Source organism: Tupaia chinensis, unplaced genomic scaffold (assembly GCF_000334495.1).
Source record: "Tupaia chinensis unplaced genomic scaffold, TupChi_1.0 Scaffold000014_1, whole genome shotgun sequence".
Taxonomy (NCBI): Eukaryota; Metazoa; Chordata; class Mammalia; order Scandentia; family Tupaiidae; genus Tupaia; species Tupaia belangeri.
Genome location: NW_006159444.1, coordinates 3145734 through 3171532, shown reverse-complemented (window position 1 = coordinate 3171532; position 25799 = coordinate 3145734). Strand labels below are relative to the sequence as shown.

Genomic DNA, 25799 nt, shown 5'->3' with positions numbered 1-25799 from the left:
AGACGCAAACCACGGTCGACTACGTGGGAGTTCAGTGACATAGCCATTACGCTAACTGCTGGTTCCCTCTATTTCATGTTTCTTATATATTCATGCATGTTTGGTTTTCTATAAATGTTAGCATTGATTTGTCTCCATGTAAAACACTTTTAATCTATATACATCTTTAACAATAAGGTCTGTATCTTATAAGCAGCATATAGGAAGACCTCTTCTCTTTTTTAATACATCAGCCAGCTGTGGCTTTTAATTGGGAAATTTAATTCATTAACATTCAATATTATTATTAACATCTATGAGTTCATCCCTGCCATTTCATTATGAACTTTCTTAGCTATTTTACGTGCTCTTATTATTTGTCTCCCTTTCATTTTCCTGATGTAGAATTTCCTTAAGTACTTCTTAGATATCTTCTCTAGCATTAGTGAAATTCTTTTATTTTTTGTTTATATGGGAATGGTTTTATTTCTCTTTTCCATTTGAAAGACAATCATATTGGGTACAGTACTCTTAACTCTTTTTTTAACAAAAGTTTAAATATATCTTCCCATTCCTGAATTGTCTCTGTTGAGAGGTATGAAGTCAGTTGTTACATTTCTGCCCCAGGAGTCATTGGAACTAAAGTCTGGGAGACACTGAAAAGGCTTAAGTACAGCCCCACCAAAATCCAGAGCCTAGGAACTGAAATATGTACAAGAGATATAGCTGCTTCCTCCCTACTTTGAGTGCTTCTTGAACTACAAGCCTGAGAGAGACTGATCAGGCTGTGGTACAAGCCCATTGTTGGGAACCAGGGTCCACGGACAATGATATTTACTGTATAGGTACTGTTGTCTGTTTGCCCTGGGCACCACTAGAAATGCAAGGCAAACAGGCACTGAGCAGCTTGCAGCACAATTAGGACCTGGGAAAACTCAATAGGGGTAAAAGAGAGGGGTCTGGGGCAAAGCTAGTCTCAGAGGTTGGTGGGATTGCAGTGCCAGAGCCTAAAGTTGAGACTTAGCAGAAGGAGTGGCATGAGGATCCTACTTTTATCCCATTTCAAGAGAAGAATTAAGTAGAAATACCCATTTTTGTGTCTCTCTAGTATGAAAGGTTAAAAAAAATGCACCAGAATGACAAAGTATAAGAAGAAAATAATAGGAACATCTGGAACAAATAATTTGTACTTAGAAATATAAAAAGAAGTCAACTACCTAAAACTGGTGAGGTTTTAGATTAACTACCCATTCCCCCATTCTCTTTGGAGGGAAAACAAAACTCTCCTCTGAAATTCTGAACCCCAGGCAAAAAATGTAGCTGATCTCTGGCCTTCTCTAAATCACTTAGCCAGGGACACACTTGGAACCTAGGGCTGTCCTTTGTGCCCAGCATCACAGAACCTACTTCAAAAATTAGAAAGAAGTGAGTACTCTACGAGACACCTTAAAATCAGTTCAGAGATACCAGAAATATGAAAACAAAACAAAAACAAGGAAATGTCTCTCCCTGAAAGGAATACAGTACTTCCTCACCAACAATGGATAAAACGTAGGAAACCACTGAAATGTTGTGAAAGAAATTCAGAATTTTCATTGTAACAAAACTCAATGAGGGAACCAGCAGTTAGCGTAATGGCTATGTCGCTGGACTCCCATGTAGTCCACATCATCGTTAAATAGCTTTTCATTTTTTCAGATTATTTTTATTACTTATTCCCATTATTATTTTTTTAAACATGCAATCACTTTATATAATTTGGATTGTAAACAGAATTTACCCAACATGAAATACTTCCCAGACCAATCTGGTTGAGAATACTATACATGTTATTGTCAACAGGTAATCATTCCTGCGTCCCATAAATGTCATACCTCTCTATTTATTCTTGTGCTATCCTTCTCTATGCGCTTCCCTATTTCTCCCACTCTGCTCCACACCGTCTTCAGCATCCATAACTATTCTCACTGCTTTTATGCCCTTCAATAGTTCAACCTCTATCATAGAGTGTGGATGGTCAGTATATATTAGGAGGATACATACAATATCTTTCTTTCATAGCCTGGCTTGCTTCACTCAGCAATAGATCTTCCATATTCTACAACTTTCTATCAAATGCCAGGATCTTCTTGTGTTTTTATGGCTGAATAGTATTCCATTGACTATATGTGACACACTTTTTCAATCCATTTATCTGTTTGTGGACATTTGGGTTGGTTCCATGTCTTAGTGAATGAGAATAATGCCGCAATAAACATCGATGTTTTAGATGTCTGTGAAGCCCATTTGATTTGTAGTATCATTTAGGTCCTATATCTCTGTGCTAATTTTTTGTCCAGAAGATCTGTCTAAAGGAGATAATGGGGTGTTGAGATCTCCGACAATTATATTGTTGCACACTATCTCTCCTTTTAGCTCCAGAAGTATTTTTTTCATGATTTTAGGTGCTCCTGAGTTGGATGCAAAGATATTTATAAGCATCATGTCTTCCTGATGAATTACCAATTTATTACTATATAATGCTCTTCTTGGTCTCTTCTTACAGTCTTTGTCTTGAAACTTATTTGGTCTGAAATCAGTATCGCAACTCCAGCCCATTTTTAAATTTTTGTTTACATGGAATATCTTTTTCCAGCCCTTCACTTTTAATCTATGTATGTCTTTATTCATAAGGTGCACTTCTTGTAGGCAACAGATAGAGGGTTTCTATTTTTTTAATCCATTCAGCCAGTTCGTGTCTATTGATTGGAGAATTTAATCTATTAATACTCAATGTTATTATTAATAATTTTGGACATATTCCTATCATTAAGTGAGCCATTTTCTTAGTTGTTTTTTGTTCTCTTATAACTATCTGTTTGACTTTTTAGTTTTCCTGGTATAACACTTCCTTCAGAACCTCTTGAAGAGGTGGTCTGGAGTTGGTAAATTCTTTCAGGTTTTGTTTATCTGAGAATGTTCTTGTTTTTTCTTCTCATATGAAGGATAATCTTTCCAGGTTATAGTATTCTTGGATAAATTTTTTTTTCATTTAACATTTTTACTATATTTCCCTAATCTTTCCTTACCTGCTTTGTTTCAGATGAGAAGTCTGATGTTAGCCTGATGGAATAACCTTTGTAAGTAACTTGATGTTTCCCTCTTGCCAAGTTTAGTATCTTGCTTTTGTTTGTGGTTTTGGTCAATTTATGATGTGCATGTGCCTTGGAGAGGATCTTCTTAGGTTGATTCTATTTGGGGTCCTATATATTTCTTGGGTCTGGATATTTGAGTGCCTCTCTGGGTTTGGAAAATTTTCTTCCAGGATTTCATGGGATAAATTATCAATGTCCTTATTATTTTCTTCTTCTTCTTGGATACCGAATATCTGGATGTTTGGGCACTAAATGATATCTAGTATTTCTTATATATTATCCTCATTTTTCTTGGTTGTTTCCTCAGTCTTTTCAACACTTTTTTCTAGGTCAGAGGTTTTGTCTTCTACATTTGAGAGTCAATCCTCTGTGTGATCTAATCTACTTTTAATACTCTTGGGAGGATTTAATTTCCTGTATCATATTCTTCATCTTTAACAATTCCATTTGAGTTTTTTTTAATGGTGTTTATTCTTTCAAATCATGAAAGGATTTCCTCATCTCCTGGAGATCCTTGTCTCTTTTCCCTTGCATCTATTTAGTTTGGTAACTACAAATACTCTGAATTGTTTATCTGACATTGCCATGACTTCCATTAGTTGTCTGTTGTTGTGCAGAGTAGATGTTTTCCCTTGGAGGAGAGACGTTTTGTTAGTTGCGCATATTTCTTCTGTCTCTGCAATTGTTCCTAGTCATCTGGTGATCTACATGTTCCTTCCTAAATTATTCAAGGTATTTCTAAGCATTCCAAGGTGTGCAGGGTAGGAAATTGTCAATCTCTCCTCTGCTCTGCCTCCTCATTGCTCACCAGCACCCTGCACTGTTGTCACTGGTCCTGAGTGACCCAAAGTCTTCCCTGTTTCTAAAGTACATGTGTGCCTGAAACTGAATTGTTGAGCTTCAACTTAGTAACAAAGAAGAGATCACTCAGTACACACCACACCACCTGCTGTCCAAAATATCGAAGTCCTGAGAGTTCAAAGGCTAGTCATGGAGAGGATGAGCCATGGGTCCTGTCCCTTAAGCCCTGCAGCCACTTGCAGCCTAACATCCAGCAAGGCCCTTCACTTGAACTGGAGTCTAAAAGGGGCAGGGGAGGGGCACAAATTTGTCTCAAAGTCTCAAAAAACAAACCTAAGAGTCCAAAGATGAGTGGGGGAGCATTTGAACTTTTTGAAGCAAAGATTTCTCTCATAGACCTTGGTGGTTAAGGTCAGTGCTTCAGCACTATCTATATGCACCATCCATCCCTAGGGGAACTTGTGCTGTACCATGTCTCTTATACTACCACTACTGATGCTGGCTTCAATTTCTCTTTACTTGCTTCACTGAATTCTATGCCTTTAAATTAATATATGAGACTAACTTCTTTTTTTTTGTGGAGAGTTGTTTTTTTTTTTTTTTTTTTTGCTATAGGGCGCATGTGATTGCCAGACAGACAGAGAGAGACAGAGAAACAGAAAGCAAGAAATCACCCCCCAGGGGAGATAGACATGCCGCAATCCCTTCTCCCTCATTCTCCTCTTAGGATTTTGGGCACACACGCACATGTGCCTGGCGTTAGTTTAAGCCACCGGGCCCGGGACTGGAACCACGGTTGACTACGTGGGAGTCCAGAGACATAGCCATTACGCTAACTGCTGGTCCCAATGAGAGTAACTTCTGGGGAGTCTGGTGAGTCATTTCAAATATACATACTGGGAAAAGCTATATGAATCCATGCAGTAAGCATAAATAATGTTTTCATATTGTCAGAGAGCATACATACAATGACTTTTTATATTTCAAATTCTTACATAACTAGACCCTTCCACTGTGTAATGGAAAAATATTTCCCTGAAAGGATATTCCTTTTCCATATTGATTAAATTATCAGGCTAAGCAAAAGAATCAATTGTCGTTTCTTTTTCATTTTTTGTTACAGAGAGTTTTGCTATAGGTCACATGCATTTGCCAGAGAGGCAGAGATAGTAAGAGAGACAGGAAGTGCAAAATCACCTCCTCGGGTAGAATAGCCTTGCTGTAATACCTTCTCTTCCCCTTTCCTCTCGGGATTTTGGAAATGCATGCACACACACCTGGCATGAGTTTCACACCACTGGGTCCTGGACTCAAACTGTGGTCTGCCAATGTGGGAGTCCAGCAACATAACCATTACACCATCTGCTGGTCCATGAATTGTCACGTTAAAATAGTATACCTTTAAAAAGGGCAAAAGGACAATGATAGCATCCATGAGTCTAATTATATTTCATCTGCTCATAATTGAAAAAATTCATGTTAACAAGTGACATTATATTGACTTCAAAGAGGTAAATTAGTTATAGCAAATAATAATACATCTTTTGTGATAATGTCAATTTTAATATTATCTTTTAAAAATATCTGGTATTATACAATTCATAAATACGTTTTGAATTTGGAGTTGTATAAGTGATTAAGATGAAAGAAATCTATACACAACTTTACAGAAGTACAGACTTAAAAACATTCAGATAATAATGTTTACTTATTATTGAAGCCAAACAATTCTGTTTAGAATTTTTACATTGTTCAAGCTTCAGAAACTGCTTCAGAATGTGTTCTCATTTACCCTTAGGATTTTTAAAATTATATTCATGAACAGCTTGAGATCTCCACTCTCCCCACTCCAGATGTACACACTTGAACACTTGGGGGTCATCCAAAGTAAGTAGCTGATCTTATGCCCTGAAATTCTAAGACTTTTTAGAAAATCACAACATAAAACTGTTTCCAATAAATAGGATAAAAATAAGATGATGCAGGAAAGGAAGACTATAAACTATCTTGCCTGCTGGGGTGGATTGTGAAAACATCTTGTAATCTACATAAAATTAGGACAAAATATATTTCTTTAAAATGAAGTTGAAAAAATGTATTCCTTTCCTCTCTGAGGTCTCTTAACTTAACAGTACAAAGTTTCAAGTAACTACAAAGAGCTTCTTAGCCTTTGCAATTTACTTTAAAACTCAAATGTGGCAGGAGCAATAAAAACATGATATTGGATTATAAAATAGCTTCCATTAATTTATGGGAATTACTTATTTAATGTACCTTACTAAATCACCATTTCTTCTTCAACTAGGTGACTTCTTGTATTTGCATAAACTTCTTATAATTATAGCAAAAGTGAATGCAACATTGTAAGGAATTTATATTGTTTTCTTCAAAGCAGAGTAATCTACACATAATCAGGCTAGAGAATCATATTTTTTAATTACATAAAAATTTAGATTGCCTTTCTGTATAAGGTAACAAAGTGTTACATTCAAGAATGAGAAATATAGATATCTGGGAAACTCATAAGAAAATAAAGAAAATATAATTTCTTCTACTCCTCTTGCTAAGCACAGCTACAACTCTCAATGTTACAGATAAAATAGCTTTGGATGATGGAGACAAGACAGACTAGTCAGAAATCTTTTTTTTTCCTTTTATTCTCCCACATTTTTATGTTCAATCATTGTATATCTTGACAGCATCCAAAATGAATTTTCCCAGCATGAATACATAGTAAATTAGTTAATCAAAGATACTACTATACACATTATCATCAACAGATAGTTTTCCATGTTTGTGTCCCTTAACTATTTTGCTTCTTTTTTCCCCTTTGATTCCCTCCCTCAGTCCTCCTCCATTTCCCACTCTTCTTCCACACTGTCTCTAGTATTCACAGTTGCTTTCCATTGTTTTAGACTTTACAATCTTTCAGTTACTGCCGTACAGTGCAGGCATCCAGTATACGCTAAGCAAGGATATACTGTGCCTCTCTTTCATAGTCTGACTTGCTTCACTGAGCATTAAATCTTCTATATTCTTCTACATTCTATCAAATGCCAGGGTCTCATTTTTTATGACCGAGTAGTATTCCATATACTACATAAGCCATGTTTTCTCAATCTATTAATCTGTTCTTGGACATTTGTGTTAATTGCATGTCTTAGCAATTGTGAATAATGCTGTGGTGAAAAGGGAACACTCCTACACTATTGGTGGGAATGTAAATTAGTATACTCACTGTGGAGAACGATATGAAGGTTCCTCAAAGACCTACAAATAGAACTACCATATGATGAAGTCAAAAATTTTGAGACCTAAAAAATAAGTGATGACATTGTAGGTTTTCTTTGCCTTCTATACCATATCCCACACTTGAGATGAAGAGGCCTGCGACCAAGTAACATCAATGGGTACAGATAAAAATAAATCCTGGGGCCAGCAGATGGCATAGCAATTACATGACTAGACTCCCACACGGCTAACTACTGTTTGAGTCCCAGACCTGGTGACTTGAGACTCACAGCAGGTGTGTGTGCATGCATTCTCATGATCCTGGGAGGAGAATGGAAGAAAATGGTTTGTGGCATGGCCATCTCCCCATGTGGTGATTTCTCACTTTTCCTCTCACTGCTTCTGTTTCTCTCTCTCTTTTGAGTGAGTGTATGTACCCTAAGGCAAAAACTTCTAAAATTTTTTAAAAAGTAATAAATCTAAACAAAATATTTGATTTTTCTCTAATAAAAAAATCAGGAAAAGGTAACTTAAAACAATACAAAACATTTTTCCAAATAGTTGCTTTACTCCAGCCAAATATCAGAGGAAATGCAAGAGCTAAAACTATCGATCTTATAGGAGAAAATATTTATGACCTAGTATTTAGCAATATGTCAATATGAAAAGAAAACACTATAATTGAAAAAAATAAGCATCAATGAATAGGAGTTCACCAATATTACAAATTTGTTTTTCTAAAGACACTGTTAAGAAAATGAAAGATGGCCCAGCTACAGTGGCTCAGAAAGGGCTGCTATGGTATTATTCTGGAGACAATGTGAGAAGGCTCTAATTTTATATCCCTAGGTTCCCTGAATACCCATTGGGTTTTCCCATGGGCATATCCATGATCTAGGTTGGCTACAGGGCTTGAAGGAGAATCATAGCACAAAGACGATGTCAAAAGTGCTTCTCTCTTTTCCTTTCTCCTCTCATATGAAGGAAATGAACTTAAAAAAGAAAGAAAGAAGAAAGAAAAAGAAAGAAAGAAAGAAAAAAAGAAAGAAAGAAAGAAAGAAAGAAAGAAAGAAAGAAAGAAAGAAAGAAAGAAAGAAAGAAAGAAAGGAAGGAAGGGAGGGAGGAAGGGAGGAAGGAAGGGAGAAAGGAAGAAAGGAAGAAATAAGAAAAAGAGGGGAGAAAGGAGGGAAGGAAGGAAGGAAGGAAGGAAGGAAGGAAGGAAGGAAGGAAGAAAGAGGATGTGCTCTATAGAGGAGTGCTGATGTGCTACTCACAGAAGCAAGATCCCACATGTTGACTGTGGTTCAAATCCTTGACCCAGTAGGCCCGAAACACTCCAGAAATGCTCAGGAATGCCGAGGATCTGATGAGCTGGAGAAATGGGGATCGTGGTGTGACCAAATCCTATGGAGAGTGCTTCTCCTTTTCTCTCTCTCTCTTGCATTCTCACAAGTCTGTGTGTATGCTCTATCATGAATAAGGAAAAAAAAAGAGAGAGAAAGAAAATTAATAAACAAGTCGCAGTCCAGGAGAAATTATTTGCAAAATATATATATTCATAAGACTTTTTGCCTAGCATTTGAAGGTATTTTGCAACTCAACTATGAAACAGATAGATGGCCAAAGTAAAGAACCAAAAAGTTTGAATTACATCCTTTACTAAGCAACATATGTAGAAGCACATACAAATATGCTCAGCATCATTAGTCTTTTTTTTTTTTTTTTTTTGAGAGAGATTTTTGCGCTAGGGCATGTGTGCTCACTAGAGAGACAGAAAGGGAGAAATCACACAGTACAGGGGATGAAATCCCTTCACCTCCATTCTCCTTTTGGGATGTTGGGCACTCACACACATGCACCCAGAATGAGTTTCAAGCGATTGGGTCCAGGACTCGAATCACGGTCAGCCTGTGGGAGTCCAGCAACATAAACATTATGCCATCTGCTAATCCCAGCATAATAAGGCTTTAGGAAGATACAAATTAAAATCACAATAAGATATCACCAAACTATCACTGAAATAATTTATCACAAAGGCTACCTATACCAAGTATAGGTAGAGTAAGGGTAAGTCTCACACATGACTGGTGGAATGTTAAAATGGAACAATTACTTTGGAAACATATTAGCCAGTTTCTTAGACAGTTATCATATAGCTACCATATGATCCAACCATTCTATTCCTAGACACGTATCCAAGAGAAAACAAAACAAAAAATTGGTGTTCCAACAAAAACACATATAAATTTATTTAGTGGATTATTCCATAATTGCCAGAAGAAAATGATCCATAAGCTTCACTAGGGGAATTGATTTTAAAAACTGTCATTTATTTACTATCGTAAACTATAAACTATCATGAAGTAGAATACTAACAGGCAATTACAAAAGAATGACAAATGATACACACAGTGTAGCTGAATGTCAAGTATATTATGCTAAATGAAAAAGACAAGTTTCAATACTCCATACTATGGGGCCAGCAGATGGCATAGCGATTATGACACTGGACTCCCACATGGCTGACCATGATTTGAATCCTGGACCCAGTTACTTGAAACTCATGCTGGATGCGTGTGCCTGTGTGCCCAAGATCCTGGGAGGAGAATAGAGGAGAAGAGATTGTAGCATAGCCATCCCCACTGGGAATGATTTCTCACTTTCTCTCTTACTATCTCTGTTTCTCTCTCTCTCCAGAGAGTGCCCTTGGGCAAAAACCTCTAAAAACAAGACTTCATACTGTGTAGTTTTACTATATGTCATTCTGAAAAATGCAAAATTATATACAGAATAATCAGATTAGTGATTGCCAAGATCCAGGGGTAAAAGGAAAGATTGACTGTAAAGTTATACAGGTGAAATTTTTTTTGGGGGGGCAATATAATTGTTTCATATCTGTTTTTTAATTTCTGATTTTTAAATATTCTTTATTGTTTTTCTTTTTGTTAATATTTGTTGTAATTTAGTTTACATCTGATTGTTACACATCTTTGTAGAGCACAGATTGGCCTTCAAATGTATACAGGATGTAATAAACAAATTGAGGATATTAACATATTTTTCCACCTTCAACATTTAAATTATATTATGTTGTAAACATCTAGAACCCAAAACAAATTGATTAAAAATCAGACAATAACTCGGGAACCAGCAGTTAGCGTAATGGCTATGTCGCTGGACTCCCACGTAGTCGACCACGGTTCGCGTCCCGGACCCGGTGGCTTAGAACTCACGCCGGGCGCGTGTGCATGCATGCCCAAGATCCCGGGAGGAGAATGGAGGAGAAGGGATTGTGGCGTGACCATCCCCCCTGGGGGGTGATTTCTCGCTTTCTGTCTCTATGTCTCTCTCTGTCTGTCTGGCGAGCGCACGCGCCCTATAGTGAAAAAAAAAAATCAGACAATAACTGTCATAAATTAATGAAGATGAATTTTTAAAAACAAAGATAATCTTAACATAGCCAATGAAATAAATAATTTGTAATTTCTATGTAGAGGGCTATAGGAAATAGTTTATAATCTGAAAAGATCAGAGATAGAAGCTGGAGACAGGTAAAATTGTACACAACAACAGCTCATTTGGAAGTGATAGCAAACAAAACATGTACTCACTGTCAGTTCTTGTAAGATCATAGTGCTGTATGGTGCATAAAGAAATAGGTCTTCAAAAAAGCAAAACCAAAACAAAATTGGAAAGAGATGTTTAAAAGTGAAGACATGTAAAGCCAGTGATTTGGGATTTATAGGCTTTACAACATTCTTGGTTTTGGCCTTCTTTAAATTTATTCCAAAGAAAGAATCAACTATTCATAATATTTTAGGCTTTTTCTCTGTTGTCTAGCTTTATACAATAAATAATTGTTATAATAAATGTACACATTGAAATCTATGGAGACAACTCTGATTTTAATAATTGGTGAATTTGTATTTAAACCTGTCTGTGTGTAGAATAGATGGATCTACATTTAATTCTTTTACTAGGAAAATTTAATTCAATGTTATTATCAATGTGTAGACTTATCCTTTTTTTTTTTCCTAGTTGTTTTGTGTTCTTTTACCTCTGTATTTCCCTTTAAAATTCTCTCAAATTTTTCCTGACAAGCTGATTTAGTTTTGGCAGTCTTTCAGTGTTTGTTAATCTGGGAATGATTGTATTTCTCCTTTCCATTTGAAGAATACTTCTGTTGCGTATAGTACTCTTGGCAGAAATTGTTTTTCTCTCAACATTTTAAATATATCTTCTCATTCTTCTTTTGCCTGCATTGTTTCCCTTGAGAGGTCCAATATTAGTCTAATGGGATAATTTTATAATAAGTTGGTATTTCTCTCTTGCCATTTTTCAAATATTGTCTTTGTCTTTGATTTTACCAATTTGACTATGATATGCCTTGGAGCGGATCTTCTTATATCTCATTGGTGTCCTTTGAATTTTCTGGATCTGGATGTCCATATGCCTCTAAGTTTGAAAGGTTTTCAGCTAATATATCATAAAAGAGATTTTCTATGCCTTTGCCAGCCTCTTCACCTTCTGTAATATCTATCATGTGGTTATTTGGCCATTTAATAGTGGCTAGGATTTCCTGTACATTGTCCTGATTTTTAATGGTTATTCTTCCATTCTTTCTGTTGCTTGGTCCAAATCAGATTTTGTTTTCAAGGCCAGAGATTCTTTCTTCAGGGGGATCTAACTTGCTACCAGTACTTTTTTTTTTTTTTTTGAGAATTATTTTATTCAACTATTTATTTATTTATTTATTTATTTAAATTTGATCAGAGAGGAACAGAGTGAGAGAGAGAGCGAGAGTGAGAGCGAGAGAGAGAAAGTGAGAAAGCAAGCCTCCAGGTCTGGAACTTGAACCGTGGTTGGCCATGGGAAGTCCAACGCCCTTAACCACCATACCACTACCAGTCCCTGCTATTGATACTTTCAAGTGAGGTTTTGATCCCACGTACCGTATTCTTTATTTCCAGATCTGTTTGGTTCTTTTTCAGGGTGTCTATATCTTTATGGAGTTCCTCCTTCAAGTCATGGAAAGATTTTTTTTCATCTTCTGTAGTTGGTTGTCTGTTTTCTCCTTCAGCTCACTGAGCTTTTTTACAATGAAGTTTTTTGTCTGAAGTTTTTTTTTTTTTTTATGACATTGCTGTGAGTTCTTGTGTTTTATTCATTGTTGATAAGGAGTCATTATGTTACTGTGTGTGTGTGGGGGGGTTATTTCCTGGTTTTCTCTTAGTTCTTGAGACTGCATTGGTTTTCAGTCATTTGATAATATATTAAATTCTTCCTATTCTGTGGATCATGCTTCTGTAATTGTGTACTTTTGCTCTTTGTTATGGTATGCATTAACTCTGTGCCATTTCCCCTCATCCTCTGTGCCATTCTCTCTCCTATACTATGAGTATCTACAGTAGGAGTTTGGGGTTCAGGTTTTCAGAATGGAGTTTCCTTTTACTGCTAGGGGTGTTATGGGGAAAGAATTCCTCCAGAGTCTCCTGTCTTCAGGTATTTGATTTGTATATAACCAAACCCTTCTTCTACCAGTGAGGATAGAAGTTAAGCTGGATAGGTAGAATGTGAGATAAAACACTAACTTTGCATGGTACTGCATGCCATGTGGCCTAGAGAGCCCCCCAACCCCCACAGCAGTCAGGGGACGGGTCCCCGATGAGCTCAAGTTGAGTGGTTTGGGACTCCTTGTTGCTCCTGGATGGGTGAGGGGCAGCATAGCATCATTATATGTGGGATGACAACTCCTAACTCTATCTCTTCTCTCTGTTTCATATCTTGAATCTGATGATGGTTATACAACTGTGTACATATTTTCTAAATTCATAGGACTTTAACTAAAAAGGGTGGTTTATAGTATGTAATATACACCTTATTAAAAAAATAAAATATAAATTTTAAAAACCAGGTTAGGGCCATTTTACATCTTGATATATCATATAGTCAGTGCTCCTTTGTCAATCTATCACAGTTATAGATAAAAGATTAAGCTGTTTATTAGGGCTAGTTACAGAGGAGGCTTTCCTTTTTCTTTTTTGGAGAGGTTTTTGCTATAGAGCACGTGTGCTCGCCAGACAGAGAGAGACAGAGAAACAGAAAGCGAGAAATCATCCCCCGGGGGGGTGGCCACACTACAATTCCTTCTCCTCCGTTCTCCTCTCGGGATCTTGGGCATGCACACACATGTGCCTGGCGTGAGTTTAAGCCACTGGGCCCGGGATTCGAACCACAGTCGACTACGTGGGAGTCCAGAGACATAGCCATTATGCTAACTGCTGGTCCCACAGAAGAGGATTTTCTTTTTCTTATGAGCACAGGTCTTTTCTTTTTCTTAGACAGGGAGGTCTCTGAGATCTGCTCACTAAAATGAAAGTATAGAGGTTGCCTTAAATTAGAGCCTAAGCCAGGAGGCTATAGGACTTCCTCTTCTTACTCAGGAATGATGTAGTGTTTCACTCTTGGACACATAACCACCACCCAGAAGATTTGTCCTTCTTAATTGTGGTATTGCCATTTTATCCTGAGGCAAACTGTTCTACAGTCCATTCTCTGTATCCAAAGGAATAGTGCCTTGCTGTCCTTTTCAGATTCTAGAAAAAACCTCCACCTGCTTTATAGCTATCTTCTCCTGGGCTGTAGTTTTCTCTTCTATGTTTTTTTTTTTTTAATTTTATTATCTTACCCGTGTCAGTCTGTACAAGATCATCAAAAACTCAGGCAAATCAATGTATATGTCCCCTTGTCATTACTTTTACATCTTCATTCCCATGTGGCCTTCTTTACTGGTATTTTAATTAAAATTTCAAGAAAAGCTTGCATACTTGGTGCAGTATTTAGAACACGTGTTTTTTATTTTACTTAAGTCTTATTCTTCCTAAATGTAAAATCAAAAATGCTATAGAAATTAATTTACAACATTATATATTTCTTCCATTGGCTTAATTTTACTTATAATATTCTCTTTTATGAATAGCAAGAAAGTAGAAATGTTTGTCTCCTACAGTAAAGCTAAGCATATATCTTTTTTAAAAATTTTATTTTCTTAGGTTTTGCTATAAGGTGCGTGTGTTTGCCAGAGACAGAGAGACACAGGGAGAGAGCAAATGAGAAATCATCTTCCATACGGGATGGCCATGTCCCAATCTCTTCTCTTCCATTACACTCTTGGGATTTTTGTCACACACGCACACACAGCCATTTGATTTTTGATCCTCTGGGTCTGGGATTTGACCCATGATTAGCCAAGTGGGAGTCCAGCTCCTTAACTACTATGCCACCTGCTGGCCCCTTCATGTAATGTATTTTTTAAGTTTTCTTTTCTCTTTTTGTTACTTAGTTTGTTCTCAGTTTCTCCTTTTTTCAGTTTTTGCTATTTATCCATCTTTATAATTTAAAATTTCTCTATTTTTTTCAAATCTTATATTCTCTTCTATTTTCCTCTTCTTTTTAATTTCTTCCATCTCTCTAGTTTGTATTTTTAAAGTTTTAATTTTGGATTCTTATATTTGACTGTGAGTCCTTAAATAGTGCTTTCATTTTTTTCTATCCTTTTTACGTTTCTTTTCTTACGTTTATTTATTTGTCATTTGTGTCTGTTTAACTCAGAAAATATCAGGCATGGAAAATCTAATTGACTGGTGTCATGAAAGGAAGAATGTATGAAAAACACACGACTCTGACTTTAAGGGAGAAATGACCCTTCTTGTAACGAAGCAACAACACAAACAAAAACTCCGCTTGTGAGAGATAGGAGCCTAGTTTCATTTTTTGCAGGCGGATATCCAGTTTTCCTAGCACCATTTGTTGAAAAGACTTCTACTCCACTAGGTTCTTTCATCCTTTGTCAAAAATCATTTGGGGGGCCAGCAGGTGGCATGGTGGTTAAGATGCTGGATTCCCACATGGCTGACCATGGTTCGAGTTTTGGACCTGATGGCTTATTTTCTTTCTCTCTTTCTGTCACTCTCCCTCTCTCTCTTTCTCTCTCTCTCTGTCTGTCTGATGAGCATACATGGCCTGTAGCAAATTTTAAAAAATAATAATGATAAATAAAATTAAATAAATAATTATGTTTTTAAAAAAGAATCACATAGAATATGTTTGCAGGAATTGTGTAGGGTGTGTTAGGAAAGGTTTCAAAGGTATATAAATCTTAATGGAGGTCATAAATTATACATAGTATTTGACTTATAGAAAATATTGCTATCTTTTTCTTCTCTTAATAATAAAGGTAGAATATACTATCTCGTTACTAACAAGGTTGAGAAACAAATTATCTTTCTCTCTCTTCTGGGAGTTTTCAAAACACTAGACAGAACTCTATGCTATTACTTAAGAGAGAAATAAAATCAATATTGCTTTGGGTGAAGGTATAATTATCTTTTGTGCATTATGTTTGCATTTTGAAGACTTTCTTAGTAAATCAAATTCCATGTCCACAAACTCTGCATAAACTGGACCATTGCATTTAAATTATTTAAAATGCAAACCAGAGAATTAATTGTGAGTAGGCATCATAACCATTAGAAATCTTGGAATGAATTTGCCCTGTTTTATTTTGTATTTTTATTATTTATTTCTTTGAATTATTAAAGAGAAAGTGATATAATTAGAATAAAAAATGTAAAAGCAGTTAGTGTAATGGCTATGTCGCTGGACTCCCACGTGGTCGACCACGGTTCGCGTCCTGGGCCCAGTGGCTTAAAAACTCACGCTGGGCACATGTGCATGCATGCCCAAGATCCCGAGAGGAGAATGGAGGAGAAGGGATTGCGGCGTGGCCATCCCCTGGGGGGGTGATTTCTCGCTTTCTGTCTCTCTCTTTCTGTCTGGCAAGCACACGCACCCTGTAGCAAAAACCTCTCCCCCCCCAAAAAAAAGTAAAAGTGTAAAGTAAGAACTTAATTTATTTGAGAAATAAAGCATTTAAGATAAATGAGATTACCTAAGCTCCCCCAAATACTAAGTATTCAAATTTTCAGTGTTTTAAGAGAAACTTTACAAAATACATGTCTATTTCTCTAATTTATAAAAGATATAGAAACTACAAATATTTCTTAAGGCATAAGTTATTATCTGCAAAATAAGCAGAGGCTGTACATTGTATAGGACAATTTATTGTTGTCTTTCTTTACACTACCCAGACTTAGTAATTCAGTTTTTCTTGATGAATTTTGTATAAGGGTCAGCTCAATATTATGCTCAAGAAAGAGTAAGGAGTGTAGAATTTTTTACTTAAGAACTGAATTTCTCTATAAGTCAGGATTGATTTTTAGTAAGAGATGTAGTTTTTGTCGTAACAAACAAGTTGGGCCAGGTTATGTATAGTGAAATATAAGAAAAAGGTTTAAAATTAATGTTTATAAACAGCAAAATAAATAATCAATGTTCAAATTTTTTTTTTAGAGTGTCAAATGCAAGCTCTGCCTTCAAAATACTTACTAATATTAAAAATAAAATAATGAGGAATGTAGAGCCACGTAGTTCACCGGGACCTATCATCTCCTGATCCTTTGAAATGTCCTTGTGGCAACTGTCATCATGACAATTTCACAGACAAAGGAGCTAGAGATCAACATTTCAATGAAAGTGTCCTGAAACTGGTTGCTCGTGTGACTGGTTTACAATCCATGGGTTCTAATCCCAGAGTCTGTGCCATTTCTTTTATTCCTCCTATACCATGTTGCCTGTGTAAGACAGGCTGTTTTAGAGACAGACTCAACTCAGGATGAACAGAGATATTTTTGAAATGTAAGCCCCAGAGATAAGATGCTGGCAAGAAAAATGAAGAAAACGGAGAAAATCCAAGAGATAATAGAAAAGGTGAAACAACAGGAGCAAGTGAGGAAACAGAATATGTAATATATGAAGAAATTAAAAAATAATGCCTAGGTTTATGTCCTCTGAGAAGTTAAAAAAAAGGCAAGAGTTTGAACAATAAATTAATGATGACAAAGAGTCATTTTTGCAGTGAAACATTGAAGATGAGGGTCTAGAAGTTAGGATGAAGATACAGGTTGTGAAGGTCACGAGCCCTGGGAGGATCAGTGACACTGGATGGAGACAGAGCCTCTGAAGAAGTAAGTATGAGTAGAACAAGAGAGATTGTTTTTGGAAGTTAAGTGGGAGAAGAAAGAGGTACTAAGGAAGTTAAAAAGGGATAATTAGAGAGCAAAGCATGGAATTGGCATGCACACACTGGGAGGCTTCCTGGCCAGCTTGCATTGTGTCTTTCTAACTTTAACCATGGCCACCGCTTTGTGACTGAGCTGCGAGACCATTTCCAGCAAATCCTCCTCCTGTGTCCTCCCAGAGCCAGTATGGCTTCCAGTGATTTCTTTGACTCCTGGTCATTATGCAGGCTTCATGATTTCCTGTTGCAAAGCTCAGAAAAAGACAGATATATTTCCTTGTTGTGGTGATCTGAATAGCTATGCCCTCCCCTCTTCCCGTTTGTATGTGGAAATGCTAACTCTCAAAGTGATGGTATCAGGGCTAGGGCTTTTAGAAGGTGATTAGGCTATGAGGGTAGAGCCTTCATGATGGAATTAATGTCTTTACAAAGGAGGCCAGAGAGAGATCCTTCCCTCACCTTTCTACCATGTAAGGACAGAAAGAAGTTGCTATTTGTGAACCACAATGTGGACTCTCTCCAGACCCTGAGTCTGCCCTTGGTCTAGGACTTCCTAATCTCTAGAACTGTTGAGAAAAAAATTCTTTATAAGTCACCTAATCTTTAGTGTTTTGTAATAGACTAAGATGCTTGTTTGTTGTTGTTGTTGTTGTTAATTTTTTTTTTTTGAGAGATTTTCACTGTAGGGCACGTGCGCTCGCCAGACAGACAGAGACAAAGAGACAGAAAGTGAGAAATCACCCCCCAGGGGGGATGGTCACGCCGCAATCCCTTCTCCTCCATTCTCCTCTCGGGATCTTGGGCACGCACGCACACGCACCCGGTGTGAGTTTTAAGCCACCGGGTCCAGGACACGAACCGCGGTCGACTACGTGGGAGTCCAGCGACATAGCCATTACACTAACTGCTGGTTCCCGTTGTTAATTTTTGAAGCTCATTTAATTGAGATGAGCAATAGTAAAATATATGTGTCATTATTCTGTGAGATTCTGAAACCTTTATATCCTAAATTTTAACCTCCTCCCTTTTTTTTTCAATTTGCCAGAGGGCACATGCATTCACCAGAGAGAAATTGGGGTGGGGAGAGAGAGAGAAGGAAATGAGAAATCATCCTTCATGGTGTATGGTCATGCTGCAGACCCTTCTCTACTCCTTGCTCCTCTTGAGAGCACATGGTATGTGTTTCTAGCCACCAAATACATGACTCAAACCACCCAGTAGGTCATGTGGAATCAAGCTACCTTCATCACCATGCCTGTGGCTGGCCCAGATTTTAATCCCTTTTACATTACAAAACTATGCTATGGCATGCCTTTACATTCTAATTTACAGTGAAAATTGGAAATAGGTTGTTTATTTTTGTTTTTATTTTTCCTGTAGAGAGAGTAAAAAATGTTACCTTAGCAGTGCTATTAGAAATTACAACTTTAACTCATTCTATTATTAACATTATTGATGCGCTTAGTCACACACAGTTTCCTTTTTATTTTTTGAATTTGTCAGATGATGTGTGTCTTCTCTGGGGAGGTACAAAGAGAGAGAGAGACAGGGAAAGTGAGAGAGGGAAAGTGAGATAGCACTCTATGAATGAGGGAGGTCCATGACATAGTCCCTTTTCTTTCATCCCTTCTCCTTTCTAGAATCCTGGGCAAGCAAGCACACATGCCCAGTGTGTTTCTCAAGCCTCTGTATTTGGGAGTCAAATTCCACAGTCGGCCATGTGGGATCCAGCCACCTTAAACATCATGCCACCATCTGGCCAAGTAGTTTTCTTTTGTATTATTCTTTTGGATATTTGTGGAACTGTTGTTATTTCAGTCCTTTTCATCCCCCTCTTCAATTTTTCTGCTAGCTATGAATCTTTGAAATTAGGTTTTATTGATTTAGATGTTCTAGTAGAACTACAAACTAGTAAATGATGTTGTCCTAATCTTTTAGGCATGCCCAATTGGATAGGTTGAAATCTGTGAGCAAGGCTATATAGAGGCACTTGTGACAGAAGGAATTATTTGGTTGATACAGAGAGTTTCTTGAAGGCTGCATCCTTTCATCTTCCTGGGATGTTCTGTTTGCTTGTTTGTTTTGTTTCTTTGCAGTTCCCTCTCAAGTTTACATAATTATAGTAGCCATTTTATCGCTTACCCAAGCCATCTATTTCTCTATCGCTGGCATAATAATGGACAAATATTTTTCCTGGGGTAGCACTTGTGTTGGTGTCTCCCCCTGATGTCAGATATATTAATCTAGCCAGGATTGTGTTTTTGCCTTGAAACTCTCCAAATCCATAATTGTGATCAAAGTGTTTCTTCACCTTTTGCTTCTTGTGAGAATTGAGAATCTGCCAAATGCCCTCCTGTTATCCTATAAGTGTTTTAGTCCATGAGAAACTGTACTACAACACGTGGATTTTCACCTTTTCTAATCCTTTCACAGTTCATGGCATCTTCTCCATCTTCCTGGAATTCTACCTCTTTTTTTTTTTTTAACTTTCTCTTCTTTCCTCTGTTCTCTTTCTGTATTTCCTGATGCAAAGCATGTCTTGTATAAAGTGATAATTATGGGCAAAATTTATAGAAGAATTCTATCCCCCTGTGTAGTTCATTATTTTCATTCTTTCTTCCTTCGTGAACCAGTAGAAGACCATTTCAGGTACCCTAATTCTGAACCTGGGCATGCACTTAATCAGGCTTTATAGTCCCATTAAAAATTTTCATGGTTATAGAGCAGTACAGTATTTTCTGAAGTCATTCTGGAACAGGGTATGTGACCTTTTGCAGAGCAGAAAATTTTGAGTTCTAGACACATAGCACCGAAGTGCTGGGAAGATTTCCAGCAGCTACATTACCTCAGTGTTCTTGCTGTATCAGGCCCTGCTGCATTCTCTACCTTTACATCTCACGGTTCAGGAGCAGTTTAAGTGAGGTCAGAGTCAAATAATGAATCACAAAAGCCTGTTAATGTCAGACAACTCCCAGATTCAGTTAGATGTCATAGAAGGAAATAGGATGAGAAATCATCAAAGGAATCCCTAGACTCAAAGCTTGTGAACTTTATTCAAAAGCATCCTAATAAGTGCCACTTCTTATGAAACCAGACCAAACTGATATGGACCCAACCTACTGCTGAGACCACTGGTACCAGAAGCCCAAAGGCTCCATTGCCAGCCATCACAGTCAGCTCAGAAGGACCCTTGCTTTCTCCCCTAGAAGTTTTCCACCCAGGAATTACCACAAATCACAAGAATGTAGCAAATCTGAAATTTGTAGGCATGGGAAACATTTATTCTGCAAATAAATATCAAAGTGCAATGGTGAGGGGACTACACTCATTCACATATTATGTCCACTAAGTTTTGGAGAGAGAGGACTATATTCATTTGGAGAGAGAGGACTATATATATTCATTGTTTCATGCATATCTGACATCCTTGAAGACAACATTCCAAGTCTGCTATTGCCTAAGGTGAGGTTTTCACAAGCTGCTTACCATAGTAGTTTATCATTCGGGGACGTTGGAACATTGTAAGTAGAGATGAGCATTTTTGGTCATCAGTGAGGTTGGTAGACTATATACTCTAGAATATAAATGTTAGAGAGGGGACTACTATCATTGTCACTTCTTCATTCACATGTGATGTAGTCTAGGTATTAGAGACCCAGGACTATATATTGTTCATCAGTTCAACTTACATCTGAGTTATCTGACCTACAAGACAATAGTTGAGATGACAATCAGGGGGTAAATTGGTAATATATGTAAGTTTTGAAGTCCTACTTCAATCCCACATTCCACTTTGCATCTTACTCTCTTAAGTAAATGCTGTTATTAATTTGTTCTGCACTACCACTTAACATTGTATTTAAGAAAAGAGGTTTCATTCTTCTTTTGAAAAGGTATCTAAAAGCATAATAGGTATATCATCTAGATTAGCCTAAAAATGTATCTCCAACTAGTTATTTACCTTTCTGAATATTCTTGACAAATATATTTAATACAGTATAATACAAATGTAATATTTTCTAATTTACTAATAGATGAGATTCACTGAGCAAAGAAAATTATGTACAAACTTATAAACTAAAATCATATATTCTTGATGCCTAGAAAATCTATTTTCCAGAAATTTTCAAAAAGTTGTTATGAAAAATTGTAATGTTAAAGTAGAATTTCTCCTTCTAGTGTTTGTATGAATACTGTAAGAGATAGGAACAACCAAAGTGTTTTTCCTCCTCTCACTTAATATGGAATATTTCATTTCTGATCACCTAAATGTATGTATATTTCTCCCCAACAACAGCCAATTATCGAGTATCAACAATATAACTCAATTCTGACACCGTCTACCTGGAATTAGAGTCAGATCCCACAAGTTAAGGTTTTGGTCTCACAAGACTGTCCACACTTCAGATATCAATGACAAGTAATAGGTTGTCACCAAACAACTTTTTATAATTTGGATTTCCCAGAATCTCTTGCTTGGCTTTGATTAACTTGGGTCATAGAACTCAGAAAAACATTTACTTATGTAAACCAGTTTATTGATAAACGGTATGATTAAACAATACAGATGAGGGACCAGCACATGGCATAATGGTTACATCACTGGACTCCCACATTGTCATCCACTGTTTGAGTCCTTGATCCAGCAGCTTAAAACTCACCTGGTGCATGTGTATGTATGCCCAAAATCTTGAGAGGAGAATGATGATGAAGGGATTGTGATGTGGCCATCCCCTCTGCAGGGTGATTTTTTTGCTTTCTGTCTGTCTCTCTGGAGAGCACATGAGCCCTATAGCAAAAATCTCTCTTAAAAAAAATAAAATATGGCTAAAAACTATTTTAATAAGATGCATAGCCCAAGGCATGTAGGAAGAGGGTGGAGCTTCCATGCCCTCCCTGAGTCTGCTGTCCTTCAAGAACCTCCAAGTGTTTAGCAATCTGGAAGCTAATCATAACCCTGTCCTTTCAGCATGTCATGGAGGTTCATTATGTAGACATGAGTGATTATATAATTGATCATCAGTGATGAACTTACCCTTCAGTCCCTCTCCCCTCTCTGATGGCTGAAATCCTGTAATAACATGGTCGGTTTCCCAGCAACCAATCCTCATCTTGAGGCTATCCAGGAGTTAACTAAGAGTTGCCTAATTCAAACAAAAGATATTCCTATCACTCAGGACAATGCAAAGGATTCCAGGGCTCTGTGTTAGATAGCTCTACTACTCATAAAATTGCAAATTTCTTAGGAACTGTGTACAAAGGACTAAGGTCAAAGTCTGAAGATAGAACAAAGTGTTTTCTTAATCTTCTTATTTATGAGAGTTTTAAGAAGGAGCTTTGGGGACTTGCAGATGGTATAATGGTAATGCCATTGGACTCCCATATAGTCTACTGCTGTTACCCCAGACTCAGTGGCTTAAAACACACCAGACATATGTGCCAGCATACCTAAGATCCTGAAAGGAAAATGGGAGAGAAGGTTTTGCAGTGCGGCTATCACCCCTGGGGGCTGGTTTCTTGCTTTCTGTCTCCCTTTCTCTCTCTGTCTCTATGGCAAGCATATACACCCTATAACAAAAATCTCTCTCTCAAAAAAAAAAAAAAAGGGGAGCTAACTGAGCTATGTTTTAAAAACCTAGAGCAAAGACCAAATATATATTTATTATATGACAATATTTTAAATGTAAATTTAAAATATAACTGGATGGATGTGAAATACTCAAATGTAGATAAAGAAATTTCATGTAAAGCAGTAGATACAGAATATAACATTAACTACTTTATTTTACACAATATGAAGTATAATAGATCTTAATAATTTGTCTTATGAGTTTATGGGAAATGTGCTTACATATTTTTAGAGTGATGTTAATGGTAGTCTTGACACTATAAAGAATGCTTTATATGTTTGGTCAAGACATGCAAAGGCACTCAGGGAAAGTTATTATTTATATATTAATAAGTAAAATCCTTTTCTCATAAATCACAAAGACAAGTTTCATTTTATTATAGAAAATGGCAATAAGACTGTTACACTTCTGTTTTTTAGAATATTAAGAGCGATTTGGGGTCCAATCATTGGTGTAGTATTAAACATGGATGGGTCCCACATGGAAGACTATGTGGTTCAAGTCACAGACCCAGCAGCTTGGTAAATGAGCCAGGCACATGTGCATGCATTCCCCAAATCCCAAAAAGGATCAAGAACTAGATGACAACGAATTGCATGCAGAGCAGCCATCCTCCATGAAGAGTGCTTTCTCACTTTTCCCCTCTCTTCTCTGTGTCTCTCTCCAGTGAGCACATGCAATCTCTGGCAAATTAAAAAAGAAAGAGAGATTTGAAAAGGATGCTATTTGTAGTTACTACTTATATAGTACTATTACTTTATAGACTATTTATTTCTTCCATGAGAGAAAGGCAGAGGAAAAGACAGAAAGAAACACCATCCTCAATAAGGTCTTCTAACTGCAACTCACTGTCAGCTTCAGCAACCCTAGATCATGGGCACATACGTGGGCCTGGCATGCTGAGGGAGATCCCAGGATAGAACCATGACCTTTCCCATGCTGGTCTATTTGCATTCTGCTTTCCCCCCAGCCTGGACCCTTATACACATATATGTATATGAATATACATGTTTATATACAGAAATATACACACATAAATACATATAATTATGCATACATGTTTAATTCACACAACGCTGAGATAGGTGAGTTATTGTCTCCGTTTTAAAGAAGAGAAAGCTGAAACATAGGTTAAATGACTTGCTGGATATCTTACAGAAGGTACATAGTACAGCTGGGTTTTAGCCCTAGAAAATTCACTTCAGAAATCTTACCCCGAACCACTAGACATAAATACACTTTTTAAAAACTGAATCTTTATTTAATTTCAGGCATTAAATAAAAAGGTTCTGGGGACCAACAGATGGCATAATGGTTACATCTTGGACTCTTACATGGTTGACTGCAGTTTGTGTCCCAGACCCAGTGGCTTGAAACTCATGCTGTGTGGGTATGTGGGTGTGTGCACAAAATCCCCAGAGGAGAATGGAGAAGGGATTGCGGCATGGCCATCTCCCCTGGGGGTGATTTCTCACTTTTTTTTTTTTTTAGAGGTTTTTGCTATAGGGCGTGTGCACTTGCCAAACAGACAGAGACAGAGAGACAGAAAGCGAGAAATCACCCCCCAGGGGGAATGGCCACGCCGCAATCCCTTCTCCTCCGTTCTCCTCTCAGGATTTTGGGCACGCACGCACATGAGCCCGGCGTGAGTTTTAAGTCACTGGGTCTGTTACGCGAACCGTGGTCAACTATGTGGGAGTCCAGCGACATAGCCATTACACTAACTGCTGGTCTCATGATTTCTCACTTTCTGTCTTTCATTTTCTCTCTGTCTCTCCAGCAAGTACATGCACCCTATAGCTGAAATCATTTTCTAAAAGAAAAAAAAAAAAATTCTGGAAAACTCCCCCTATGTGTACTTTGAAAGACTCAATGATCACACCAATGTACTAGGAGAAAGGAGGTACGATGAAACAGATAAAGCCAGTGTTTATTTGTTCACCCCTAAAACTTTACATATGAACTGGCAACTAGTCTTATCACAGTAGTGTATTTGAGGTCAAATGATCTAAACATTCTCTGTGTCCCTATCCCTAACCTATTCATTCCCCTGAAGAAAATGTTGTGATGATATTATAGTGGGTCAACTTACTTATGCTGGAACAGTTTTTCCTGAAATTCTACTTCCATTTGGTTCTGAGTCAGGCTGATCACAAGAGAAATTCTGTGTGAGATTTAAGGGAGAGAAATGAAGATGCAGAGTATCACACTGCAGTCAGTGTGGGCTGCCATCCCTGTTGCACTCATGTCTTGTTGCTAATTCGCTGGGGCACCTTTCGTTAGGGACAGCAGCCAGACCTACAGCTTCCCTAGTTCCCACAGAGCTTTTTCAGTGTTTCCAAGTCTGCAGCTGATGGCACAGGGCTCCCAGCCATGGTGCAGGCCATGTGCGTCCTTCTGGTTGGGGCCATGAGAGGCTGAAGTGGTCTTTGCTCTGTCCTTGTTGGATCAGTTTGAACTGATGGATTCCAGTATCCCCATTTTCCCTTGCTTCTCACTACAGCATTTCATTCAAGCTGCCTGCTCAGCTGCCTTGGAGATACCAGGTCCTTCTTCAGACATAGAGGCAAAGGCCTTCCAAGGCTTCTTCAGCCACTCCGTAACTTTGGGAGGTATAAGAACTAATACACTCATGATGTCACTCACAGCACTTCCTGATCAAGCTCTCATACCAAAATGAACAGTTTCCAGAGAACATAACTTTAACAACAGACACTTTACTTTTGGTCTGACGTGTCTGGTATTGGTTCTCTGATCCGATTTGATTTAAAGGTACCAATAACAGCTCTCATTTCCCAGGGTGGGTCGAACAGTGGAGTTGACTTGTACCTCACATCAGGAAGCACATAATGGCAGTTTCTCCCGATATTGTTGGTGTTAACTTTG

General features: G+C 37.5%; 1 pseudogene; it reads right to left on the bottom strand.

The window, feature by feature from the left end:
* The window catches only part of LOC102483407 (zinc finger CCHC domain-containing protein 9-like), a 56359-nt pseudogene extending 30812 nt beyond the window's left edge, over nt 1–25547 (bottom strand).
* Nucleotides 25548–25799: the final 252 nt, after the last annotated feature.